The following is a 9,137-nucleotide window of genomic DNA, read 5'->3' as shown; positions in this document are numbered from 1 at the left end:
GTAAAAACGTTATGATTAAAAAACTTTTTCACCCAGCTAAGCAGAAGCTAAGAAAAAAAAAGTGAACAATCCCTTAACAAAAAGTAGTACATTTGAAGTTCATTTTTGCAAGTACTTTAAGTTAAGTATAAGTATATCAAGTATACTACACACCATACTTGTAGTGTACTAAAAAGTATACTGATTTAATACTTGTTTGGACTAAATTGGGACATTTTTATACAATTTTTAAGTATATCAAATAAAGTTTATAAAAAAAAGTCAACTTCAAGTACACTTCCTCATTTTTAGTGTAAAATAAGTACACTTAAATAAACTTCTTTTTGCTAAAGGATGGTATAGGTTACAGAATAAAGCAAATGTAAGACAAACCTCTGCAAATTAAACAATGTCACACTTTTTATTTTAAATATGCCACAAATGATAAAAACTAAAAAAAAAAACCAACATTTTATCTCATGACATTGATCTATGTGACCCCAAGTTTGATCTGTTTTGAAAAAGAGTCATGTTTCTAGTGTTAGCAACTTTACAGCATGTGCTAAAATAACAGAAAAACTGTCTTGGTCGTGTTTTTAGAGCATTAAAAGGACTTCAAGCTCCCTGTAGACAACTATCATGGCTATAGTTCAAATGATATGTCAAAGAAATTACAGTACAACTCATCCAAAGACCAGTGATGGTTCAGTTCTACAGGCCTGTTTTATCAGGACATGATAGGTGAATAAATTAAAGAATTGAAACTTATTTATGATGTGGTGCAGTTGATAACCGTTTGTGATCATCCAATTTCAAGGCCATTATACAAACGGTTAATGACCCCATAGATACAGAAATGTCCAGTTCTGTGTTGGTACCATGTTCATATGTGTTAATTGGCCTTTTTTGCATAATTAAAACACACACTGTACTCAAACACTTGACAAACAAAGATAACAATGATGAAAGAAAACACCTCAAAACATTTACTGCATGTCTAATATTGTTTATGGCAATTTGGAGATAATTTTAATTTATTTCTACTTCCTACATGCTGGAGAATTCCATTCATCCACTTAAAATGTCTTCACTCACAAAATGAGATCTGTAACCTAAAACACTTTTAAAATGCCTTTAGGTTGCCGGATTGAATCCCGGCCAAGGGGCTGTTCTGAGTGGAGTTTGCATGTTCTCTCTGTGCATGCGTGGGTTTTCTCCGTGTACTCCAGGTTCCTCCCACAGAGCAAAAACATGCATGTTAGGCTGATTGGTAACTCTAAATTGTCTCTAGGTGTGAGTGAGAGAGTGAATGGTTGTTTGTCTTGTTTGTTTCTATGTGTCCCTGAGACTGTTCAGGGTGTCCCCACCTCTCATACAGTGACTGCTGGATGTGGGCACCAGTGACACCCATGACCCGAAAAGGAAGAAGTGGGTAAAAATAATGGATGAATGGATCTTGCACACCATAAGGTAGTGCAAAGAGACTATAGTAGATACAAATATTCCCTACTGATGTACTTTGTAAGCTGAAACTAAAAAAGACAAAACATCCATCCATCCATCCATCCAGTCATCCATTTATCTTTTAGCCTCTTCTTCCTTTTCAGGTCCCGGGGGGTCACAAGATCACTTTAGAAAATAATATTTAGCACATTTTTTCTGCACTGTACTCAATACACCCTTCAAAGTTTTACTTCAAATCAAGAGATGGCACAATAAGTCATCAAGGTGTGCACAAAAGTTTGATGTCACAATCCAAACTTCTATCTTGTGCATTCATAAACCTGTTCTTTTGCTGAACTTTTTTTCATATATTTAAACATGGTTTCCATAAAATACAGTATTTAATAACGTTGGCAGTTCAAACAATAAGTGCTCAAAAACCACACGCATCACAAGACAAGACTGTTTCGTTGATTTCTACTGAGGAACTCTGACTCTTTGTTTTTTGTGCAGGAAGTGCGGGAAAATAAAATATGATGGTGATAATGATCAAAACTCTGCCCGTTGGGTGTTTTGTCACCAAACAGTGACCTCAGATTAAAAGATCCTCTCTTGCCTCTTTGACTCCTCAGAGCTCGTGTAATGAGTCCTTTTTGTAACGCTATTTACCCAAGGATGCTGTTTATTGACCGTTCTTCTAACAAGCAAATCTTTTACTGTTTGATCCTAAACCTAATTAATCTCATCTGCATCCATCAGATAGCTGCGTACTGCTGCAGTTAAAACTGAAAACAGGGAGGGATGCTGAATGTTGTTAAGGAACCATGATGGTTAATAGGAAAAACACATGCAGTCCCAGCTGCACCAACAGGAAGTCACAGTTTGATCCTTGTTAAAACGAGGTTTTACAGTTCAATTCGATTCAATTCAATTTATTTCTATAGCGCCAACTCACAGCAGAAGTCGTCTCAGGGCAGTTCAGACTGTAGCTGTGGTTGTTTGCTGGTTTGCTAATGATAAACTGTTGAATTTAACTAACAGGATAAACTTTGTTGATGCTTAACTAGAAACACCTACTATTTGTAGATGTTTTTAGTTTGCTGCAACAAAAGTAACCGCTAGCGGTGATATTCCAAAATAACACACTCCACTTGTAGTTTAGGGACTATATAAAACCCATGCACACAAACTGTTTTTTAAATGTTACTGTAAAACTCACTTGAAGTCAGTGACAGTGTTTAAAATATCAAAACCCAGTAAAATTTGGTCAAACCGTCACCAATTAATTTGTCTTTTCATACCGTGTCATGTTTGGGCCTCCTTTGATTGTTTTTAATCTTTAAATCTAAGCCCTTGGTTTCTCTATAATTTTGTTTTAATCATTCTTTTTTTAATTCTATATCTCACCTGTGAACATTAGTTTTTTTTATACAATTACATGCATCCATCCATTTTCTTTACTCATATCATGGGGATCACTGGTGCTCATCTCCAGCAGTCACATTGGGGGGAGGCGGGGGACACCAGTCCTGTGTCCATCATTTAAACAACATTAGAAAACCAGAACGATGATACAGGTTTGTGATAAAGTACAGCCATGATTTACAGGGTTAGCTGTAAGAACTGATCAGATAAAAGCTGCTGTCTTCCTACACGTCAGTTTCTTTCAGGTCAGAAGTCAGGTATTTTATATATTTTAAAGATGTTTAAATACTCAGAGGAAGGACAAACTGCAGGAGGCTCAGATTAAAATAATGATATATTCTTATCTAACAATGGCCAATCAGAATGTCTCCAGCAGGCACATGAACGAGGGTAAATATTATAAAGGATAATTATCCTTTATAGCATAAATAAAGTCAAATTTGGCGCAAATGTTTTAAGCATAAAAGGAGGAAAAGAAACTTTGTTATCAATGTGCAGAATTTGTTGGTGGTAATGTAATATATTTCCCATATTGAGACTTCCGTGAAGCTGCAGATCATGCAACTCGACCAACAGAATCAGGATGAAATGGGATTAAAAATACATAAAAAAAATGTATTTATTGCAAAAGTAAGAAAGCACCTTGTGTCTATTTAGGAGTTAGGTTTTTATGCATTCAAATGAAAGCTTAAAACAATTTTTTTTTTTAAATGAAAAGAAAAAAACAGAGAATACATGTTGCTGCTTTGCTGCAAAATGGCCACAAGAGGGCAGTAGTAACCATTTTAAATATGTTAGTGACACAAACTGTATTAGTTCTTTAAACAAAAACAGAATGATATTTAAAACAAGTAAATCCAATATAAATACTGATGAAGTTAGTGTACTCTTGAAGCTCATGGTAAATTATTCTATTGCAACATCATCATTTTAATAATAGAGAACGTTATAAATACTAGTAATTAATACAGTTATGTTCTAAAGTTTTTTATTTAAAGAAAAAAATAATATGTATAATAAAACTGCTGGGTTTTGTTGTCATGTGAATGCTGCAAAACCCTATTCTTTGAGAGTGTTGAAACTCATAAATAAACATTAAAAAATACATTTTGGGATTAGAGAAAAGAGCTGTTTAAAGACCTCAAAGTGACAGACAGGATGCCAGAGCAAATGTTGACTCTGCAGTAACAGACCGATGTTATAACCAGTGAAGGACATCATGAAACATTTACTCTGCTGAAACAGCTTTTTCTTGCCTTTGTATTTTTGTCACTGGGATGAGATTTACACCTTCACTTTCTGCAAACCAACTCAAACGCTACATTTCTAGAGCTGCAGTTAATGTTGGTGATTCATGCAAACAGGATGACGTGAGGGATACAATTCCCAAACAGTTCAAGTGAATGATGCTTTATCAATAATTTCCAAAACTCATGTTCTTAAAGCTGACTTGGGGCTTAAAATATCTCTTATTAATCAGTGTCACCTTCCCAGTGATTCATATGATGTGAAGGCGATTTTGATTTATGCCAGTCAAAAGATCTACGGTAGTTCAAAACAAACGCAGAACGTGACTTTAATTTAGGTGGCTTAACTGAGAATTGAATGTGTCCTTGGGTGAAAGATGAAGGTCCGAACTCCTCCTCCTCAGACTTGTCCCATAGTGACTGTTTGTTGAATCCTGACAGGCAGATGTCTGCTTTTTAATGAGCGTGTAGATTTCAATCACCGGCACAGATAAGAGAAGTCTTTGTTTTGGGTTTTTTTTTTGGTAAAAAGGAAAAATGGACTATAATGATTTTTGTTGAACCGGTATGTCTCTGAGCATCACAGTATGTTTTAGTCCATCACTGGTTTTCCTACAGGAGAACAGTAAATCTTAATATAAAATTGATATAACCAGAAATGCTCTTTTATTTCATACTCTGAACCACGTGAAGTGTGTATGTTCTTTTGTCTGTAACATTAGCAAAATATCTCACGAACAAGTGAACAGATTTTTGTGAAATTCTCAGAAAGTGATAACTGGACATACGTCTGATCAAACAACATCTGGAGTCAACATCATTCAAGATGGCTGCCACAGCTAAGCCGCCTGAGCAAACACAAAAATGAGTTGAATTCAGACAGTTTACCGTATATTGATGTAAAATTTAATCTGATGGAACAGCATTATCTCCAATAAATACTTTGAGCACTATAAGATGCACACTTATTTTGATCAAACTTTGGCATTACCTGTAGGCATCAGTCCTTTTTGTCTGTTAGCAAAACATCTCTTCAACCACTGGAAGGAAGTTGAAACTCACGGAGAGTAATCACTGAATGTGCATGCACAACTGGTTAACTTTTGGAGTTACACCAATTCAAGACAGCTGCTACATTAAGCAACTCAAAAATGGCTATAACTCAGTCAGTTATACAAATACTGAGGTAAAAAATGTGTGTGGTAAAAGCTGCAAGTCATTAAGCCCTAACTTATCTCAAGATCGCAAAATATCGCACAGGATCAAGTAAAGTCAGGTTTGAGCTAAACAGAAAAATCCTCATCCCTTTTAAGCACGAGATGATTTTAGTTTAAAACGCTGGCTTGAAAAGCAGCAGGCGATGTGCATTTCATAAAGAGTTTTACAAATTCTTAAGCTGTTTGTGACTTTTAGATAATTAAAGAAATAAACGAGCTATGATGAAGACACGTTAAAAACTCCCTGAGAGGGAATTTAAATTTAACAGGACCGACCTCGGACGAACTCAACTGTGTGACTCCTGGGAGTCTCTCTAATGAGCTCCTTCTGTGATGAAAATCCCACCTATCCCAGGTTTGTGACTGTACCAGACAGACCTTTCACTGTTTAAATTTAAGTTTAATTAATCCCTGAAGAACCTGTTAGATGTCCCCAGCTTGTGTTTAAATTTAAACAGTGCTAAAATATGTGCGGATGCACACGCAGTGTTTCAGTAGGACTGGTGGAATGCAATTACCGTATTTTCCATCGTATAAGTCCAAAAATGTCTAATAAAGTGGGAAAAAACATGAACAAGTTACTTTACCGTATAAGTCGCATCTATTACGCGTCATCGCTGACTACCCGGAAATGTGGGCCGGTGTTGTGCCAAAAATCGATGGGCTGCCAAAATGGCGGCCGCGGAAGCACGCACGGGAGGACTTTAACAAGAATTTAACAAGATTAACACTTAAAAACAATTATTTGTTTGTTCGACATTATTGTAAAGGTGTGTCTCAGTTGAACTTTTCCTTAATAAATGCACTTTAATGATCAAATCAGCTGACATTTCGCTTGGTGGCGCGGCGAAATGCAGCTGATTTGACGTTTGCTCCAGGCATGTTCCCGGAGCTGGACGAAGGTGGCTTGTATGGCAAGCCATGTGTCTCATTAATAGCCACTTTTACCTATTAATGAGACACTTGGCTTGCCACACATCTCGAGGACCCTCTAGTGGCTGTAAATGGTAAAGTTTAATTCATGTCAAAATGAATGAAATTGTCAGATCTCAGCCAAAAATTGGGTTATAAATATGGTTAAAAAAAAGTATATTAGTCGCTTCGATGTATAAGTCGCAGGACTTGTAACTTTATGCAAAAAGGTGCGACTTATATGGCAAAAAATATGGTCAATTTAAACATTGCAGCTGCTGAGAGCTTTTCTTTTTTCTTTTAAATTTTTTTTAAATGACCAAAAGAGACATGGCTGTTATGTCCCCTGCTTTTCTTTCTGAGGTAAAACCTAAAAAACTCCTTGGTGTAGTCTGCGTTACTGGAAAGCCTAAAGTCAAGAATTTAACTAACATATTTCAATCACAAAGTAACGGCAGAATATTCTCAGTTTCAACGCTGGCATTTTTAGTCAGCAAATAAATAAATAAATAAATAAATAAAGGCTCAATTTGATACCAAAATCCTATAGATATGTTTGTGTTAGATTGCAACTCCTTAGGCTAAAGTTTGTCTTCGTCATTTGACTGTTTCCTTTAGGGGTCACCAGGGCCTCCATCCCACCCTATCCCAGCATCCTCCTCTGTCAAACACAAACCCTCTACATTTTTTTCATTCAACCTTTATTTATACAGGTTAATCCCGTTGAGCCTCGGGGACTCATTTACAAGAGAGACCTGCATCAATGAACCTTCTCTATAGTCTTCCTCTTTTCTTCTGTCCTGGCAGTTTCTTGTTGAATGTAATTTATCCAAAACAAGTACTATCCCTCCTCTGCACATGTCCAAACTTAAATTTTTTGATGAAGATAAACTGTTTACTTTAATTAGGTCATGCTTTGCTGATGTGGCTTAACATTTGAGGTTGGAGCAACAATTTTGGAGTTTTGCTGTTTGTTAGGACTCCAAATGGACCGTTATTGGTTTTAAACTCCCTGTGTCTGAGCAGCAGAAGATGGATTCTCTACAGTCACAATTAAAATTTTTAAGTTAAATTCTTAATTCTTAATTCTTGATTTTTAATTTAAATTCTTTAAGTTCTACAATTGCGCTGCTCGGGGCGGCTGCATGTTGGAGTTGCTCTGTTACGTTCATTCTGAGTTATTGCTTTTGAAAACATTGATTCCTCTTTTTACAGGATGTAAATCTTTTTTTTTTTTTTTGGGATGATTAATTGCTCTGATATCAGATGCTGTGCAGCTGGAAGGATTTTGACTGAAACCTTTTTACTTTGGGGCATTTGTTATGATGCGTAACCGTGGCAACAAGGTTTTTTTTTTTTTAACAACAGGAGCAGCTGATTAACATCTCAAAAACTCAAATACCTCAACTACAGCCCCCAATCCCAAAAGAGTTAAAAAGGAGGTATTGCGGATGAATTCACGTCAACCTGGCGGTGGTGCTCGAGTACCTGACCACCGAGATCCTGGAGCTGGTGAGAAACTTGGCTCGTGACCATGAGAGGACTGGGATCATCCCCTGGCACCTTCAGCTGTCTGTCCGTGACGAGGAGCTCGGCAGACTGCTGGGAGGAGTGACCATCACTCTGGGAATTCAGGAATTCTGCCTGGCATTGGGCAGTCCTGCTGCCCAGGAGGACTGAGAGGCCCACCGGATCTGACAACAAGCTGGATCCGGTGGACAGATCGGTATCTGTGGCCAGATTCTTCAGATTCACTTCAGAAGATCCTTCCAGCCCACAGCTATCAACATCTAACAACTCTTGAATGAAACCAGGATGATGATCTACGACAACACTTTCCCTTTGGGATTAATAAAGTATTTTTGAATTGAATTGAATTGAAAACAAAACAAGAAATTCTGCCAACTGTAAATGCAAAGGCGGCACCGTGGCGCAGTTGGTAGAGTTGCTGCCTCTCAACGAGAAGGTCACCGGTTCAAATTCTGGGTGTAGTTTGCATGTTCTCTCAGTGCATGCGTGGGTTTTCTCCGGGTACTCCGGTTTCCTCCCACAGACCAAAAACATGCATGTTAGGCTGATTGGTAACTCTAAATTGTCCCTAGGTGTGAGTGAGAGAGTGAATGGTTGTTTGTCTCGTTTGTCTTTCTGCGGCCCTGATGGACTGGAGACCAGTCCAGGGTGTCCCCCGCCTCTCGCACAGTGATTGCTGGACATGGACACCAGTGACCCCCCTGTGATACGAAAAGGAAGAAGCGAGTAAAGATAATGGATGGATGAATGAAGAAACAAAAATAAAACATTCAAAAAGTAGCAAAAATTATACAAGAACAAGGCTTTAGGAAATTTGACAAGTTTAATAAAAATGCAGTTTTATAAGCACAAATAAAGGAGGAACAGCAAATATATGTAGAGAGCTGGCAGTGCGTGTTTATAATTCATTATTTGAACGAGTTCTTGCAAACTGCTTCCTTGAATGATTTTAACTATGCACACTCTGTATTGGACAGTTTTTAGACAAAGTGCCTCCACAACTTCAATGACCTCCTTTTTAGTATTTTCTTCTTCGTGCTTCACATCCCTCTCCATCTCCAGCAAGTGGTGTAATAAGAACTGGATCAGTTTCTCTGAGACTGTGGACTCTTAAAGCTGTTGACCAATCATCTCCAAGCTCTCAAACCCCACCAGGCTGGTCCTTCAGGTTATTTTCCTTTTCAAAGAAACTTCACAACTTCTTGCTTCTTTCTATTTTCAGTTTTATGAAGTCACAGACTCCAATTTTAACACCCTTCTCTACATTACTGATGACACATCTTTGTTGTTTTCTGTGGAAAAAGGCTCTTCAACTCCTAACCTCTAACGTTTGTGGGCCTCTTCATGCTCTCGATTCTTTTTCTTTTTGGAAACATCACGTTAG

Source organism: Nematolebias whitei, chromosome 14 (genome assembly GCF_014905685.2).
Source record: "Nematolebias whitei isolate Nwh7 chromosome 14, NemWhi1, whole genome shotgun sequence".
Lineage (NCBI taxonomy): Eukaryota > Metazoa > Chordata > Actinopteri > Cyprinodontiformes > Rivulidae > Nematolebias > Nematolebias whitei.
The sequence above is the reverse complement of the archived record's forward strand: the minus strand, read 5'-3'. Positions refer to the sequence as shown.